Raw genomic sequence first — 18,417 nt, 5'->3', positions numbered from 1 at the left:
AACCACACTAATCATCAGGGAAATGCAAATCAAAACCACAATGAGATATGACCTCACACCTGTCTGGATGGCCATTATCAAAAAGACAAGAGATAATGAACCTGTAGTGAGGATGTAGAGAAAAGGGAACCCTAGTACACAGCTGGTGGGAACATAAATCGGTACAGCCATTATGGAAAACAGTTTGGAGGTTCCTCAAAAAATTAAAAATAAAACCGTCGTATGATTCAGCAACCTCACTGCTGGGTATATATCCAAAGAAAACAAAATCACTGTCCTGAGATCTCTGCGCTCTAATGTTCACTGCAGCCTTACTTACAATGGCCAAGGTATAAAAATGACTTAAGTATGTATCTCTGGATGAACGATATAGAAAATGTGGTGTGATATATACACAACAGAATATTATTCAGCCTTAAAAAGGAAACCCTGCCATTTGTGACACATGAATGAAGCTAGAAGGTAGTATGCTAAGCAAAATAAGCAAAACAGAGAAAGACAAATACTGTATGGTATCACTTGTATGTGGAATTCAAAAAAAAAAAAATAGAGAGCGAAAAGGTCAATGCATAGAACCAAAGAGTAGAGTGGTGGTTACCAGGGGGGCTGAGGGGTGGAGGAAATGGGGATGTTGTTCAAAGGTACAAACTTCCAGGTATAAGATGAACAGCTCCTGAAGATCTAATGTCCAGCATAGTGATTACAGTTAATAATACTGTATAGTATACTTGAAATTTGCTAAAACAATAAATCTTAAGTGATCTTACCACATACAAGAAAGGTAACTATGAAGTGATGGATATGGTAACGACTGTGATGATATTCCACAATGTATAAATATATCACATCACATTGTATAGTTCAAATATATGCAATTCTATATGTCAAATATATTTCAATAAAGCTGGGGAAAAAAATAAAAGGAAGTGGGGGAATTCAACAAGTGCAGGGCATCATTGATAAGCTATGGAAGGCTTGAAAATGCCACTTGGAAATAAGGACACTGGCGTAGTGAAGGCATGTCCTCCCCAAGAACCCCCAGCAACCTGGTTTGGGATTACTGTTGTCTCATCTTCAACCCCAAATCACTACTGTTAGCAAAGCCTGTCTGGATTACACAGAAGAGGCCTCTGCTATGAATAGGAACAGGCGGCCTGGAAGAATGGGAGGGTGATGACATTTCGCAGCCTCCCACAGTCCCAGCCCCACTAGTGTGGATAATGTTTGTGAACTGGGTTATTGGGAGGAACATGAAATGTGGAGTCAGGAGATGGAAGATCTACCCCTTAGCTATCAAACCTCCAAGTTCTTTTACAGTTCTAAAATTATCTATACAAAGAGCAGGTCTTTGAAAGATAAAACCCAGGGCTGGACTGGCACATAGGTGATACAAAAGTGACCCCATCCTACCCAACAAGGGCGCATGTCACACGCTTTCATTTGGAGCCCATATAGAACCCCAGAATCCTTCTCTACTCACTCCTTTGCTCCGCCTCTACAAAATGTTCATCATCAGCCCATGAGCTGAAGCCTACTTGCCATCCCTGAAGGTGACTGATTAACAGAGGAGAAACAAATTCATTTCCACTTGGGCAGGACAGGGCAGAGCAGAGCAGAGCACAGCATTACTAACTTCCCAGTGCTGGAGCCTCCATAAGCCTTCCGACTTTGGAGGTCAAACGTCGGGTTTGAGGCTGAAAGGAAAGAGAAGCCATCAAAACAGCAAGGACGAGACGCCCAAGTCTGTTTGGAAGGGTCCGTGAAGTCAGGCACACAGACACTTCTGTATTTACTTCTCAGAGATGTGGAGCTTTGTTTGTGATTCTGGTCTTCCTTTATAAATTAAATTCTCCTCCTGGGCCAAGTGAGGAAAGAAAATACTCAAATCTACACACCGTATTTATTTGATTTTACCAAAAACTTATAAAGTTCAGTTGCTCTATTATAAATGAGGCACATGTGGAATCCATATACACAGGAGAGACAGATGGTGTATAGTCTCTCCCTGCATATGTACACAGAGGCTATGAATGTGTAAGATATACAAAGCATCGAATGTTTAGAGAGTCTGTGTATATTACATACAGCTGAAAAATCCTGGAGTCATCTCCTCCAGAGTTTCTCAAAGTGTGGTCTATTAACCAGCTGCATCAGAACGTGCTGGGATGTCTGTTAAACGGGGTCCCCATGCCAGACCTCTTGAATCAGTCCCCTCCACACCTCTACCAAGACTGATTCTGGGTCAGTGATGTATTACTGGATGGCAGGAAGTCTCTTGGAGGCACAGATGTTATTCTGTGACTCTGGGGACCTAGGCATGTGTTTCTGGGCATGACTGTATTTCACAGGCAAATGTAAATGCATTTTAGACTTATCAGTGGTTTTAATATTCTTTTCATCTCTCCCTTCTTCTATCAGCTAATCATGGCTTTAAGTATGCCTGTGTTGCTTTGTTTTTCATTAGCCCTTCCTTCTGGGTTTGTAGCACATTATGCTTAGCTACGGTGAAGCTTCTAGAATCATCCTTTGTTACGTCTGGACTTGCTTCTTCCCCCTGAGTCATTACAGCCTCTTTGCAGTTTTCCTGCTGTGGCCTTGACACAACTAGATGGTCCTGATTTCCTGAAATCCAATAATTAAATGGGCGAGAATGAGCTACAGTAAAAATGAAGAACAGCCACGCTGCATCTTTACACCTTTCTCCTTTTCCTGGAGGCAGTCCACAAATCTAAGCTAATCTGATTAAGCAGGAATACAGTGGATCTCTCCATCATTACAGAAAAGCAGGGCCCTTGGAGGAGTAACTTATGGCACCTGTTTAGCTGCATTAAAATCACTACCTAAAAGGTAGAGATAAAAATTAAGTAATAAACCATAAGCTACAGAAACTTGAAGGAAGAACTTCAGAAGTTATTTGTACTAACCGTCTCAACCTGGCCAGGGCTCTGAGCCTTCATTTGTAGATTCCAAGATTGGATTGTACACGGTAAAGGACGGAGAGGTCAGAGAGGCTTCTAGCATCAGTCCAGGGCCAAAGGGTGGAAGGCTGCTGTCCTCTGAGGAATTGCCTGGATCATCCCGCACAAGCGAGGTGGGCTGACAGCCTGCACATCAGTCTGCAGCCGCAGGAATCAACGCGCTACGCCAAGCCCCTGAAAAGGCCGCTGGTCCCCTGCACTGTAGGGCGGAGAGGGGATTTTCTCCCCCTCTCCTGGAGAGCTTTTCCCTTAGAGCAGGCATCCTCTGTGCTGTCCTTTGGGAAAAGAGCTGTTGTCAAAATTTCTGCTACAGGAAGAATCTTGCAGATTTTATTTCGCTACAAACTGTTATGTCCCACGCTCCAGTAAGAATTTATGGCAAGTCTTCTGTAGGATGGAGGAGTTAGAGGGGCAGGATAACACGGGTGGTGTGGTGGGGCTGAGAGCACGCTGTGCAGCAGTAGATGCTGCACCTCTGCTTTCCTAGGACTGCCACGGTGTAAAGATTCGACGAGGCTGCAAGCCCTGCTTTGAGCTGTGGGGATGGCAGATGTGGAAAAAGGGACCCGCGGACCTAGCCTGATACCTCAGGGAAACAGAACAAGCATGGTAGAGATACAATTTTTGAGCACTTTTCATGTGCCAGTTACTGTGCTAACAGTTTTCTACGATGACTACTACCAATAATAATAATAACACACAAGTACCTAATATCGTCCGGCATGATCCCCAAGAAGTCCAGGAGGTTCACATGATAATCTCTATTATACAGGTGAAGTTTAGGGAGTGAAGTCTCTTGGTCAATCAAGGTCATGTGATTTGATCCCAAAGGGCCCTGCTCTTAACTCCCATTCTCCATATGCCTCATATTTTCAGGGGATGATGGTACTTAAGACCCAAAATAGATCTGTGTGGTGGGAGGTATTATATATACCCTCTCCTATTTTACAGATGAGTAAATGGAGATCTAGAAAGCTTAGGTGAGGTCCTGCCTGGAGGGACGCCTGGTAAGTGACGGCTCCAGGACTCACGCGCAGATCGACCTGATGCGAAAGCCTGCCCCTCGAGACTGGTGGGGGCCACCTTCAGGGCAACCACAAACACTGGCTAAGACCCGTGAGGATCGGACCCTGACACAGGGCCGTGCCTAGTGCCACCTCGGCCTGGAGCTAACATCACTCCACCTTGGCTACAGCTGTGCAGACAGAACTCTTATACCTTACACTAGAGTATGCATTCAGACGGAACGGAATTGAGTGACACAATGCACGGCTCAGACAATAACGGGTGGTCAGGAAGGGCAAGAAATGGTGGGGAGGCTGAAGAAATGTGGAATACATTTCAAAGGGCCTGGAGTCTGGTTGGTGCAAGAGAGCACAGAGGAAATGAGTGATTGATACTAGCCAGTACCCATTTAAGGGCTAAATTATGTTGCATTATCTCCAAGTACTACAGGGCTTCGAAGGATGAGAGATGATCAAGGGCGGGAAGGTTAAGAAAGGCTTCCTGCAGGAGGTGGGTCTTGAGCTGCGCCTTGGAGGAAGGAGAGGTCGGACGGGGGGTATTACATCAGTAAGTGCACGGAACGGGGAAAGAACGTGGTGTGTTCATGGCTGGTGCGCAGCGAAGCACTTAGGGCTGCTGGCCGGCCTCAGGAGCACCTCCGTATCTGGGGGCTGGGATAAACCGGGTGTCTCAAAGCAACCCAGATAATTCGGAATTGAGGTTGTTACGTTATGAGTTAAACTACTAAACTTGTACACAGCGGATCAAAGCAAGAGAACAAAGTCATCTAAGAGAGACTGCCTCCAGCCTGGCAGGACTCAGTAACAATGGGGACTGAAGGACATTTCTCCATCTCTAAAGAGACTGCAGCCATCAGAAAAAGGGACAGTTGATCACAGAGCCGAGAACATCATGGGTGAGTGTCCACTCGGCCCATCACAGAGAACCTGTCCCAACCCAGGTGGTCCACTCTGAGTGGCTGGTGTATTTCTCCCTCTTCTTTTACTTGAAGTATAGTTGCTGTACAATATTATATATGTTACAGCTATACAACATAGTGATTCACAATTTTTAAAGGTTATACTCCATTTAGAGTTATTATAAAATATTGGCTATATTCCCTGTGTTATGTGTATTTCTTATTTTTAATCACAGCAGGCTCTGTGAACATGGCTAAGGTGCTTCCTTCCCTATGAGAGGCCTCTGTTCCCCTAATAAGTAAAGTGGCCAAGTCTCTGAAACTGATAATCCAGCCCAGACTGTGGCAAAATTGTCCCATAAGGCCATTCGGTGGGGACCTGCTTGTCTCCGCAGGACCCCAGGGCTGTTGCATGTCTCTCTGGTTGGGCAATGAACGACTCCAGAGGTGTCATCACCCACACCCCTGGCCACCCCGCATGACCCCATTTAAACTTTAATAAATATATCCGGAAGGTCCCCAGCGATTCTCAGAGCTGGAGAGCTCGGAGGCCTCAGCTGGAGCCCCTTCCTGGGCCCTCTCGGGCTCTGGCAGCTGAGTGAGTGGCGTCAGGAACCGCGTATTAATGAACGCTCCTTCACCACCACGGTCGGAGGGAAGTGCTCGGCATTCACGTCCTATCTCTCACAGAGCCCCGTGTTCTGGCAACTGTCAGAAAATCACCAGTGTCCCTCCCTCGCACACGAGAGAGACAAGATTGTGGGATCAGCTCCTGCAGATACTTAAAAATTCCAGGCTGTGCTTATCTGACCTGATGCTGACCTGATTTTGGAGACAGTCTTGTTTCCTTGGTGGTTAGTTTCCTGCCAGAAAATGCTTGTGTTTTATAACTGACCCGCCAAACCCGCTGGGCAGAGCAGGGCTCCTGGCGTCAAAGTTAAGGGAAACGGCCCCAGGAATCCTGAAGGGAAAGGGGGTCAGGCCAGACAAAGAGGAGGTGGTCCAGAGCGCCCACGGAAAATGGGCTTAGTGATGGCTATCTGTCCACCCAGTGGAAGAGGCACACGCACACTGATGGAGCCAGGGCGTGACCCGTGGCACCTCGTCAGTGATACGTCCCCGACAGTGGAAGGAAGCCTGGAGCCCTTTCAGGCCAGACACCCAGCCTGATGTGTTAGATGCCCTGGGACCTCGAGAGGAAGAAAGCAGGGGTTGGGGACTCTGAAACAGGAGGGGGAAATGTACAGGCGTGCACATTGTGTGGCACGAACATGGGTTGGACTGGGGGACATTTAGAATAAAGTAAAGCTCTGAACACTGAAGTTGTTTGGGAATTAGGGGCTCACACATAATACCCATCTTCACCTGAATTCAAAATCCATAGAGAGAAAGATACAGGCAGTCAACAGTTGGGGAGCCACATGTCAGCGTTATTACAAATAAGCCGGCTAGCGAGCGTGGCTGTAGACCTGCAGCCTGCGGGTTGTACTAACACGTGGCCTCTGAAATACCCACAGGGACCAGAGCTCAGCAGGTCTTCCCACAGGGCTGGGCCCCTCTGCCTGCAGGGTGCAAGGAGGGATGGGAGCTGCCCGCAGGCAGGTACGGAACAAGGAGGAACCAGGAAAAGCTGAACCACGCGGGCTCAGATTCTCCTCCCAATACCCCGACCAGACGAATGACTTCCTTACCAGACGGAATGGGTGGATGGAGGCTCGGGGGTCCCTTAAAAGAAGTCCTCCTCATGGAAGTACAAACCGAGCAGAAGTCCCCACCCCTTAGCAAGTTCTCCGCAAACATAAAGCAACAGCTAGAATCTAGAATCACTACATTGTAAGGTTTCCCTTACCTGACAGGAAATAGGCATCTGAGTGTCCCGTGGACTTCCAAGACGTGCCTTGGTGCTTCGACAGTCAGCTGGCTCGGTTTTCCAGGCCCAGAGAGGCCAGTACGTTGTGATAGTGCAGCGTGAGTAACGGGATCAGAAGAAGAAGAGTATCTACGCAGATAAAAAGGACACCCGGAAACCTCGCGGTTTCTCGCGGTACCGAAGTGTTCCTCCCTCCAGCAGAAACATCCGCCCCGGGAGCGCAGGGCGCATGCTCAGTCCCTCCCAGAATTGACTGTTTCTCTGCACTTTGCACTCACTGAAGGTTTGGTGATTTGGTCCCCATCCGCCCCATGGGACAGAAAACCGGCAGATCTAGATATTAACTAGGATTGATCTTACCAGTCCTGAACTTGACACGGGTTCGAGCCCTGGTCCGGGAAGATCCCACGTGCCGCAGAGCAACTAAGCCCGTGCGCCACAACTACTGAGCCTGCGCTCTAGAGCCTGTGACCACATCTACTGAGCCCACGTGCCACAACTACTGGAGCCCACGTGCCTAGAGCCTGTGCTCCGCAACAAGAGAAGCCACCGCAATGAGAAGCCTGCGCACCGCAACTAAGAGTAGCCCCCGCTCGCTGCAACTAGAGAAAGCCCACATGCAGCAATGAAGACCCAACGCAGCCAAAAATAAATAACTAAATTTATATAAAAAAAAAAAGTACAGCATGGTGACTACTTAACCACACTGTACTGTATATTTGACAGTTCCTGAGAGAGTAGACCTTAAAAGTTCTCATCACAAGAAAAAAGTGTAACTATGTGAGGTGATGGATGTTAACTAGACCTATTGTGATCATCATTTTTAATACATACATATATCAAATCAGTATGTTGTACACCTAAAATTAATACAGTGTTATACATCAATTATATCTCAGTAAAACTGGGAAGAAAAACTTTAAAAAATTTCCTTATCCATTCCTTTTAGATAGGTGTTTGCATAGCATGTATTTTGCATAACCTCCTTTAGTAACTGCACTGAATGCTGTGTTAGTTTGGGGACTGTAATCTCAATTAGTTGAATACTTTGTGGCAGGATTATGGTTAATTTCATGGTCAATTTAACCGATGCCTCGCTCCTTCTTTTGAAATGCTTGTGATAATGTAAATCTTTCTAAAACATATTGAAGGAGTTTAGGCTTTTCTTGCAGAGCCACTGCGGTGGGATTCATGTGAGACAGGACTAGGCTGATGGGATGGGGTGACTCTTTAGATGGTGGTGGGCTTGCAGCAGGAAGCAGGTCAGGAGCGTGGACCAGCACCTCAAGGTGCTCAGCCACAGACGAGAAGAGCGGACGAGAAGGCAGTCAGGGAGGTTGGGGGTCAAGGATGACTCAGTCACCAGCTGAATCCTCGTCACTGACCGGGTTGCACGGTGACCTTTAGTCTTCAGCCTTCTGCTTCCTTTTAAGATTCCGGCATCCTGCTGTATAAGCACAGAAACCTGGACACAACAAAGGGCCTTGCAGCACCCAGCAGAATAATGCTGAACCTAATAGTCCTACGTGGAAAGGCCTTATGTATAGTTAAGACATTCATTACTTCTGTGAAGTACTTCCATGTACATAAAAATGGTAGTAAAATATTAAATGAGGTAGAGAAACCAGATTACAGATGGAATGGAAGCTAGGGCTGCTGGCATCCAAGTTATGGAAAGTTTCGTATAATGGTATTTAACCTTATTTTCCAGCTATCATCTTGGACACCGTGGTTATGGTCATGAAGATTGGGAAGCTCTTTCTGGAAAGCTCCACCTGGATCTGAGAAAATGCTGCTCTCTCCCTGTTACGAGTAGATGAGGTCCATCTTGTACTTTTGTGTGGCTTTGGAGGGTGTATAGGAAGAGAACACGGCTTTAGGAAATGATGCTGTCTATGATTCTAACTTATTTTTGGACTCCTGAGGCTTAAACGTTAACCAGAGTAAAATAAACATATATGTGGAAGCTCTGTGAGTTGCATTCTATCTACTGTTTCCATTTCTTTATCTTTGCCTTTTAATATAGTTGAAATGTCCCAGTTTGAGCTACAAAATAAGTCTGTGTTTGTCAACGAAATCCAGTTGTTTGGATATGATGGTGTTCATAAATCCTCTGAATTTAGTCCTCTGGAATTTTCCCAGATTGAAATCAAATATTCACATTCCTGCCTGGCTTTCAGATTCCAAGTCAGCCGTGTTCCCCACTACACACAGCCTGTAGGTGACATTTGGGAGGGAGGTTATCACAATGTAAGGACTATGTGAGTACTCAAGGCTTATCTAATCAGGTTTTCTTCACACTTGTTTTATTGTGTTCAAATCCCACTGGCTTATCGAGTGACTGGACTTTCTAGTGAGATGTAAAAAAAGAGAGCTTCCCTGCAAATGCTTGCCCTTGTTTTAAACCCATTCTCCTGCAAGTTTGAGTTTTGCTCCCTGGCTTTGGCTACATCATTCCTGGCTGATCACTGAGTTGGAAACCTGAGCTCTGTTCCTATCTCTCTAGTTTTAGGAAACATTGCTGAGTGGGGTAGGTGTTTGGACAGAGGATTCTTAAGGTCCCTTCCAATTTTTGGTGTTGTGGATTCTAAAATCCAGTTGCCACAGAATTCGACACAATTTTTTCTTGCTCCCTACAAAACAGGCATTCAATAAATATTTGTGGAATAAATGAATGAGGGAAAAAATGAATGGATAAATAAACAGATGGACAGAACTGTCAAGTGACTATGGTTCCAAGCCCTTCTCCCAGTTCCTCCCTGGAAAACCTTTTTGCTTTGGATAAAAACTTTTGCAAAAAGAAATCCTGGTGCCAGATATACTCCCTGATATGCCAGAGTTCCAGGGGTAGACGGGCAACTTTATCTACTCTGGAGTTTCTCACCACATGGAGATATAACGGATACTCTTCAAAGCAAATGGCGTTACCACGTCCACCCAGTAGGTGGCTATTATTTTTTTAAAAAGGAAAATAACTAGTGTTGGTGAGGCTGTGGAGAAATTGTCACCCTCATCCGTGGCTGGTGGAAATGTAAACTGGTGCAGCTGCTGTGGAAAACAATTTGGTAGTTCCTCAAAAAGTTAAACGTAGAATGACCATGTGATCCAGCAATTCCACTCCTAGATATATACTCAAAAGAACTGAGAGCAGGACTTCAAACAGATACTTGGACTTGAATGTTCATAGCGACATTATTCACAATTGTCGAAAGGTGGAAACAACTGACAGATGAATACATAAACAAACTGTGGTCTAGCCATACAATGGAATATTATTTAGCCTGGAAAAGGAAGGAAATTCTGACGCATGCTACAACATGGATAAACCTTGGGGACATTACGCTAAGTGAAATAAGCCAGACATAGAAGGATAAGTATTGTATGATTCCATTTATATGAAATATGTATTATAGGCAAGCTCACAGAGACAGAAAGTGGAATAGAGGTTACAAGGGGCTGAGGAGAGGGGAGAATGGGGAGTTATTATTTAATGGGTACAGGGTCTCAGTGGGGGATGATGAAATAGCTCTGGAAATGGATAGTGGTGGTTGTACAACATTGTGAATGTATTTAATACCCCTGAATTGTACAGTTAAAGATGGTTACAATGCTAAATTTTATGTCTGTATATTTTAGTGCAACAAAAAATAGCAAAAATAAACAAAACAAAAGGGGAATGTGAAAGACCAGAGGTAGAAGAAGGCTATCAGGTAAATTATGCCTCAAAATCCTGCTAACTACAGAAGCTAGCGTTTCATGGTGCTTGCAGCTTACAGGTGCTCTCATATGTCACTACCTCAATCCTTGCAACGTCTCTGTGGGGGGATTATTATCCCATTGCACCGACGAATAAACTGAGACTCAGTTGACTCACCCAACAGCATATCATTAGCCAGTAGCAAAGTTGTGATTTGAACACCTGTCTTCATACCTGAAATGCTGTGTTCATCCAGCTTCCCCGCAGCGGCCTGTCAAAGCATTGACCATGCAGCTTGCAGAAACGCAGCCCACACGCGGGACCAGCGAGTAAGGCCAACGAGATGGTAAGGTGTGCTGCCCCAGAGGCCAATGGCCTGGTCTGCCATCTCCAACTGGCCTCACTATCACCCTTCCCTGAGAGAGGAAGAAGGTCACAGTGCTTACAGCTGGGTTGATGGCATTGAAATGCATTTGCTTTGAATATATACAGTGACTATAAAATAACTATAACCCCCAACTCCATCCCCTCCTTTAAGCTTATGTATTCAGGGATCTCTTCAAGGCATTGACATGAAATTCCAATCTTCTGCATATCAGAATCCAGCACTTCTCCTTACAGCCCCCTACGCCATCTTTCAAGAAAACTTTTCTATCGTTTGACATTTGAATCCAGCGTCCCTGGCATGAAATCAAGTATCACGAGGAGTTTCCCCCATCTGGTGAAATTCATGCATATCCTTTGCACTTTGTTTGTGAGGTTAATCTCTTCAGGGCCCCATTTAGCACAGAGATAGCCATACGTTTCTCCTGATTTTATGGTTGCAGAAGTTACTCCATCAAAGCATCCACTGGCTTTTTCTGAGCATCATGATCCATCTGTGTAATTAATGGAGCCACTCTCCTGCCAAAACCTGGCCATTCAGCCTGCCTGTTGCTATCCGTAGCAGCTTGAAAGATGGCAAAGACGGCCCCTCAATTCTGATTTTCACCCCCAAGTCATTCCCCCATGGAGCTCCTGTTGTCCTTGGCGTTCCTGCAAGTGGGCTGTTAATTAAACTCCCCAAGTTGTTATTTACAGACAGTGGCTGCCTCAGGGTGCCAAGGGCAAACCGTGCACACCCTACCTACTGTCCATCTGTCCCTGATTTCCCGGACTCTGTCTCTGGAACAGTGAGCCTTGGGTTCCTAGGCCTGGCAGTGTGCTCACCCAGACACCCGCCCACTGCAGCTGGGGAGAGGCAATGGTGCCTAACGGTTAGGAATATGGGCTCCAGCAAGACTGCTGGGGTTTCAATCCTGGCTCCACCAAGGACAAGTTCTGCACCACTGGGAAAGCCTCTGAACCTCAGTACCTCATTTCAGGACCTCAGTTTCCTCATTTATAAAATGGGGATAGTAATGGTATACCCACCCCTTTAAGTAGTTGAGATTAAATATCCTCTAACATGTAAATTACTTAAAATAGCATTGGAAGCAGAGTAAGGCCCCAATATAGGCTCATCCCTACAGCTCTTAGCATTATTACTATGTACCTGGATTTACAGAGCAATTCACCAAAATCCTAACCTTCAAAAATTTCCTAGCAGCATCTTATCAACACCCACAACTGGAGGACTCAAGGGCAATCACGTAAGTGGCAACCCTTGGCCTTCCCCAAATCCTCTGTAAACTTTCAGAAGCTGCTGCAACTTGGAAGTCAGAGATTATGAATCTCCAATTGCCAGACCTGTTGAGTCACTTGCTCCTACGCCAACTGTTCGTGTCGGAGCAGAAAACTTTGTCTCCCATTAGTCACTTGACTCTGTCCTCACAGCTCTCGCCTCCGGCCATATTGTTTGAGCTCTTCGACGTCACGTGAGCTCTGGTGCTCCTCAACGTTTGCACGTGCCTTTCTCTTTGTGTGCCACGGCTCCTGGGGATATTTCAACTCTTACTCATTCTCCATAACTTCTCGTATGGCTCATCCTTCTAGACCTTCAGGCATCGGCTTCGGTTCTGCCTCTTCATCTGTCCTGGCCCAGTCTGCAGAAAGGGCTCCTTTCTGGTGTAGCCCCACACCTTGTATTCATCACACACTTCTGTTGTAGTGTGTTACTTTTCCCCACTAGACCCTAAGTTCCTTGAGGGTGGAGACTGTGTTATGGCTTATGGTCTCTCTGGTCCTTAGCACATTTGGCATTTCAAGGATGTTCAGGAAATAAATGAACCACCCATTGAGGGATGCAGAACTTTCCAGGGAGCATCCAAAGACAGGTGAAACAGTCAACACGACTGGGAAACTTGGAGAAGGTTTCACAGCAGAAGTGATACGTGGAACTGAGTCTTTAAAGATGAGAATGATTTTTGACAAGCAGAAGAGGGAAGAGGCAAGTGTCTCCAGACCAAGGAACTAACAGGAGTGAGACTCACAGGCCTGGAGATCTGTTGAGGCTAAAACCTGGAGTGGGGTGGGAGGCGGAGGGAGCTAGAGGGAGGTGGGTGCCGGGCTGGAAGGCGGTGCTCATTTGGGGAGACGGATGTGAAGGATGTTCTGCACCAGTAAGAGGTTGGGCTTTATCCTGCAGAAAACTGGGGTCTATGAACGTATTTTAAGCAGGATGGTGTTTTGGAAACTGTATGCCTGGAACAGCAAGGGGCAGGAAGTGCGTCGTACGCGTGGATACACAGAGACTTTGCTGGTAATGCACGTAATATCTCTGGAAAGATAAACTCTAGAAACTGGTACCAGAGGGTGGCCCTTTCGTGGAGGAACAGCGGTGGAAGGAAGACAATTTTTGCTGCATTCCTTTTGCACTGGTTCTATTTTTCCAGGCGTTTGTATTATATTTTCTAAAAGAGTACAAGTTTTAAATAGATAGTAAAACTGTGAAAATGAGGAATAAAAGAAAGGAAGACAGAAGGAAAGGTGTCTCACACCACAACGTGAAAGAGCAAATTACCCCCCAGAGTCTGGCCGGGAAGACCGGCCAGGAGACCATGGGGATGGGCAGGAGAGCGATGATTATCGCCCACCTGGGGCTCTCCTGCCCAGAAAACCAAGGCCACGGTGCAGCCTCGAGTTCGCACACTCCTTTCCCCTCGAAGATGCAAGCGGCCTATTGTAAATCCTCTTATTTCATACTCTGATCCCAGCCTCAAATGTTCGACAAGGCAAACACAGCCCCAGTTATAATCAGAGAGATGCCTGCTGCTCCTCCGTGAACCTCCATGCACTCTGCCTCACACCCATCAGCTTCCCCGCTGCTCAGACCTCTCTGAGCAGAGGCCCTGCTGCCGCTCACCAGCTCATTGGTGCTTTGCGCTGAGGCCAGCCCCTCGTGGGACCCCAGGGGTTGCAGGCAGGAGCGGGGAGAAGGGCTCTTCCTTCTTCGGGAGGGTGACTTGAGAGAGGCCTGCTCTCCAGACCTCCCGAGAGCTGCTGTTCTGTTTTCAGGACACGTGGAATCCGAAAAGAAGGAAAGAATGCCAGGTCATGTTCGAAGTTCAAATTCGGGCATAGCGAGTCATCGGGGAGACCTACCTTGGCCCCCAAAATGACGGCTTTGGGGCTGTGAGGAACTAACAGTTTGGAACTCCCAGTGAGAGAAATTTCTAGAGACATCACAACATTTTTCACAGAGGAACTTGTGATTTCAGGTGCTGATGGCAGCACAAATCTAGGTGCACTTCGGTTTAAGAAAACCCAATTAAAAAAAAAATCTGGACTTTGGAACTGGATGTTAAGAGTAAACGGAATACAATTTTTGAAGGTTACTTTCCATTTACAGGGATTACAAAACATTGGCTCCATTCCCTGGGTTGTACAATACATCCCTGAGCCTATCTTACACCCAATAGTTTGTACCTTCCATCCCGTCAACCCTATATTGTCCCTCCACCCCACACTGGTAACCACTAGTTTGTTCTCTGTATCTGTGAGTCTGCTTCTTTTTTGTTATATTCACTTAGTTTGTTGTATTTTTTAGATTCCACATATAGGTGATATCAGACAGTATTTGTCTTTCCCCATCTGACTTATTTCACTTAGCGTATGTATCGTACAACACAGCAAATATGGCCAATATTTTGTAACAACTGTAAATGGAAAGCAACCTTTAAAAATTGTATTAAAAATTTAAGAAAATATTTTTAAAGAGTATACTGAATAGAGTCCAGGTCTCAGGAATGCCTCTCTGGCCCTGTCTCGTTGATCTTGAGTGAATCACTTCACCTGTCTAAGCTTCAAGTTTCCCTCTAGATCTGCAAGATGCATTTCAGCTCTCCCCTTACTTCTAGCAGCTTCTATTTGCAACATGAAGGGTTTCTTGATTTATTCATCGATGCCCTGTTACCTGTTATCCTAAAGTATATTCAGCGTCACTTTTCAAGATGCTCACGGCTCATCTGAGAGGTGGGTGTGGGGAGGGCATGAGTAAGTGAGGCACTTTTTGCTCAGTCTCCCAGAGCTTTAGACTTTCAAATATTGGGGAGGTGGGAGCAGTTTTATTTTGCTCTAAGAACATGTCTGATGCTGGCTGTCATCACATGACTGAAGCTGGGAGGTCCTGTGATGGGGACCCTTTAGGTGGCACCAATGACCTCCTCTTGCACAGGAATCTGTTGATATGAAAATCACGTTTCTGATACTGCTAGCAGATCAGGACCTGTGTCTGTCAGTTTTTCAAAAGCCTCTGCTGATGGGAGCTCGGCTCTTGCTTGCTAACAAGGATCTGAAAGTGGTTTGAAATAACTTGAAGACATTTTTCAAGATGTTCTGCCTTTTAGGAATATCCAGCAGACAGTAAATATCATTAATTGTGCCAAACATACTCTCACAATTTGAATTGTCAGAAATGCAAAATAAAAGATTGAAATTATGCGTCACACAAAGAATACATTTAACCAAATTATTTGACTCAAAATTAAATGAAAGGCTGAAGGTACTTACTTTTTAATATGTTTTACGTTGTTATGTGACTTCCCTTAGAGTCATTTATATTTAAGTCGTATTTCTTTAAAGCAAGTAATGTAAATTTGCTCTTTCTAGTGTCTTTTACGTCACCAAAGCAAGCAATGTGTCTTCCATATGACTCTGTTTCCTGGTGATGATAGTTGATGCAGCTTAGTATTTCTAACGTTTGCCCTGGCTCTGATTCACATGGAGAACACTCTTATTTCCACACTGTTTCACTCTCTTTAATTCTGGATGACTCCACTGGCCACAACAGCAAATGCTAAAGATATTGATTCTCACTCCCCTGGTCCAACAGTCTCTATAGTAGAATGACCAGATAAAACAAAGGACTGGACGTCTTGTATTTTTATTTGCTAAGTCTGGCAACCCACTGCCAGAGCCCTTCTAACTTCCTCAGACCTCCTCTTCCACCCAGTCCTCCTTCCCTCTCTTCACCCTCAACTTTCCCCCATCTTTTGGGGGGGCCCGCACCCTGAGCTCTTACTCACCTGCTTGCTTCCACAGCCCGCACCCACACTCAGCCACCGTGAAGTGCTGAACTTGTGGACAGGGTGCTCCCACCAGAGAGACCCTGTGTCCAGCCTTGGAGGCTAAGCTTCCCTCTCACTCCTTGGGTTCAGTCTTTTGCCAAATGTTTCTTATGTCTGTCGTGTCCTTGAGCTCAGCTCCTTCCTGAGGATGGCAACAGGAATTTCCTCTGGTCCTATAGCATCTTTTATTCATGATGGACGACCAAATTATAGGGATGAAACTAAAAGGAGAAAGGATTAAAGGGCCATCACTCACGGTGTGGGTTCCTAATGCATAAGAACTTCTTAATGTGGGGATCATGCTTCCAAGACTCCAACCAAATCATCCTCTGTGACCACAGACCATCTAGACCCTAGAGGATATGGCTTCTGCTTTCTTGTTACTGAGCCACCGTTTCCTTAAATGAGCTGGACTCAAAAGAGCGCAAGCAGAAAGCAATTATACTATTTTTTCTGTGCTAAGTTGAATGCTGCTTCTTTGCTCCTGGATGAAATCTCAGGCAGGTCCTGTGGAATTAACAAATAGCCCCATTTTTCAGATAATAAAAATGTCCAGTTCAATCCAGAATTCAAGTTTGTCATACAATCTAGAGTCCTCTCTTCCTGCCAGTTTGGGCCAGATGCAAGATTAGGAGCTGGCGGTGGTGTAGGAGCTTGTTGGCTCCATCACTGTTTGAACTCCTTCTCGATTCAGGCTTCCCCAGAACAGGAGCAGAGTGAAGGAAAGGGTGGGAGCAAGAAAGGGCTCACCTGGTTGAGACCACTGCAGTCTGGTGTCAGGATGCTTCTTTCTCCTATTTAGCACTTCCATGGGTTCTTTGAGGGTCTTCCGTTGGCACCTCGCCCAACGTCATGGGAGTCTCCAACCTGCAGTTCTTTTTTTTTTTTTTTTTTCGGTACGCGGGGCTCTCACTGCTGTGGCCTCTCCCGTTGCGGAGCACAGGCTCCGGACGCGCAGGCTCAGCGGCCATGGCTCACGGGACCAGCCGCTCCGCGGCATGTGGGATCCTCCCGGACCAGGGCACGAACCCGTGTCCCCTGCATCGGCAGGCGGACTCTCAACCACTGCACCACCAGGGAAGCCCCCAAGTTTGTTAAATTGAGTTGAACAAGAGTAACAGGTAGGTCGAGACTCCTCCTGGGTCTTATTTTTGCCAAAGCCTCCAAACCAAAGACAAGGTTAAGTACCACCCACCTTCTAAAGGGAGGGGCCGACCACGTCCATTTTGAAGTTAGACAGAGGAGGCCAAGCGACCCAGCAACCTCCTAGGCATCTGAGGGGGCTCATGGCTTTTAGGCGAGAAGAAGGATTCTTTGGAGAGGACGGTAGGACCAGGGAGAGCCTTGTGGTTCCCCCAAGCCTCCTCCACCTCCCACTGCCTCCAGGATAAATGAAGAGGGACCTTAAAGCACCACCGGCGGAGATTCGAGTGATTTTCAGGATAGGGGGATGGACAGCCCACTCGCTGGCCAGGTGCTGGCTGGTCCCCTCAAACTCTCCAGCCTTCCCCTTGCGGTGGCTGGAGGGGCATGGGAGGGTTCCTGGGAGGGCCTTGAAATGTGGCCCCTGGGTTTGCTGGTCGTGAGTCGTGAGGCCTGACTCACCACTGAAGCAGCCTGCAGGAGGGTGCTGGCTGAAGCCCCCACTGAGGATTGGGAGAGGAGAGAGGGCAGAGGGAGGCGTACCTGTGAGGCCCCAGTTTGGAAAGGACCACAGCCAAGAGGGCTGGCGGCTTGGGGGTAGGGAACCCAGTAGCAAAGTGCCGAGAGGAAGAGCCGAGGGGCCTCCTAAGAGCGCATCTCCAAGTGCCTCTTCCCCGACGGGGACTGGGGTCCTTGTGCGGCCTTGACCTGCGTCTGAGGGAGTGTGGGCAGTGATGGCGGGGTGGGAGCGGCGGGGAGGTTCACCTAACCAACCCACAGAAGGCGCCAGAGCAATTCTCCAATATATGTGCATCCGCAGTGAGAGGGAACATGACACAGTGCGGAGCCCTTTCCCTGCCCCGGCTCTGGCCCTCGGGGACCTGGAAGCAGCAGAGAGAGCAGGGGAGGGACAGGAAGAAGGAGCAGGTCTGACCCGAGCCGCGGTGGGGCTGGGAGAGAATGCAGAAGCTTCTGTTGGATGAGGGAGTGAAGTTTTGATTTGGATTATACTGGATTTTCTGGGGCTTGAAGGGGACCAGGGCATTCTAAAATCTGCCCAAGATGACACTAAGGCCTCGGGGGGGGGGGGGGCGGAGAGCTGAGGGCGACTGCAGTGGGGAAACACAAAGCTCTTTCCTGATTTCACTCCAACCTGTTCAATAACCCATTACACTAGGAAGTGTGGGCAGGCGCCGAATGCTAAGAACAACACCGCGTTTCCCTGATCCTAAGACACGCTTTTTTTTTAACATTAAAATACTTCTGAAATCCAATCCCTTGGAAATCCCAGCGCACATCTATTTTTGTTCCCTAAAAAA

General features: G+C 46.8%; 1 long non-coding RNA gene across 4 annotated transcripts in view; it reads right to left on the bottom strand.

Annotated features, from left to right (window-relative positions):
* Positions 1–7,654: 7,654 nt before the first annotated feature.
* The window catches only part of LOC113628819 (uncharacterized), a 38,965-nt gene continuing 28,202 nt past the window's right edge, over positions 7,655–18,417 (bottom strand). For all 4 annotated transcript variants that reach the window (XR_003436262.1, XR_003436263.1, XR_003436264.1 and 1 more), the window contains one exon: positions 7,655–8,987. This is a non-coding gene — a long non-coding RNA (uncharacterized LOC113628819). The remainder of the gene's footprint in view (positions 8,988–18,417) is intronic.

This window comes from Aethalodelphis obliquidens, unplaced genomic scaffold (assembly GCF_003676395.1).
Source record: "Aethalodelphis obliquidens isolate GAN/ISIS:26980383/991018 unplaced genomic scaffold, ASM367639v1 scaffold25, whole genome shotgun sequence".
Lineage (NCBI taxonomy): Eukaryota > Metazoa > Chordata > Mammalia > Artiodactyla > Delphinidae > Aethalodelphis > Aethalodelphis obliquidens.
The sequence above is the reverse complement of the archived record's forward strand: the minus strand, read 5'-3'. Positions and strand labels throughout refer to the sequence as shown.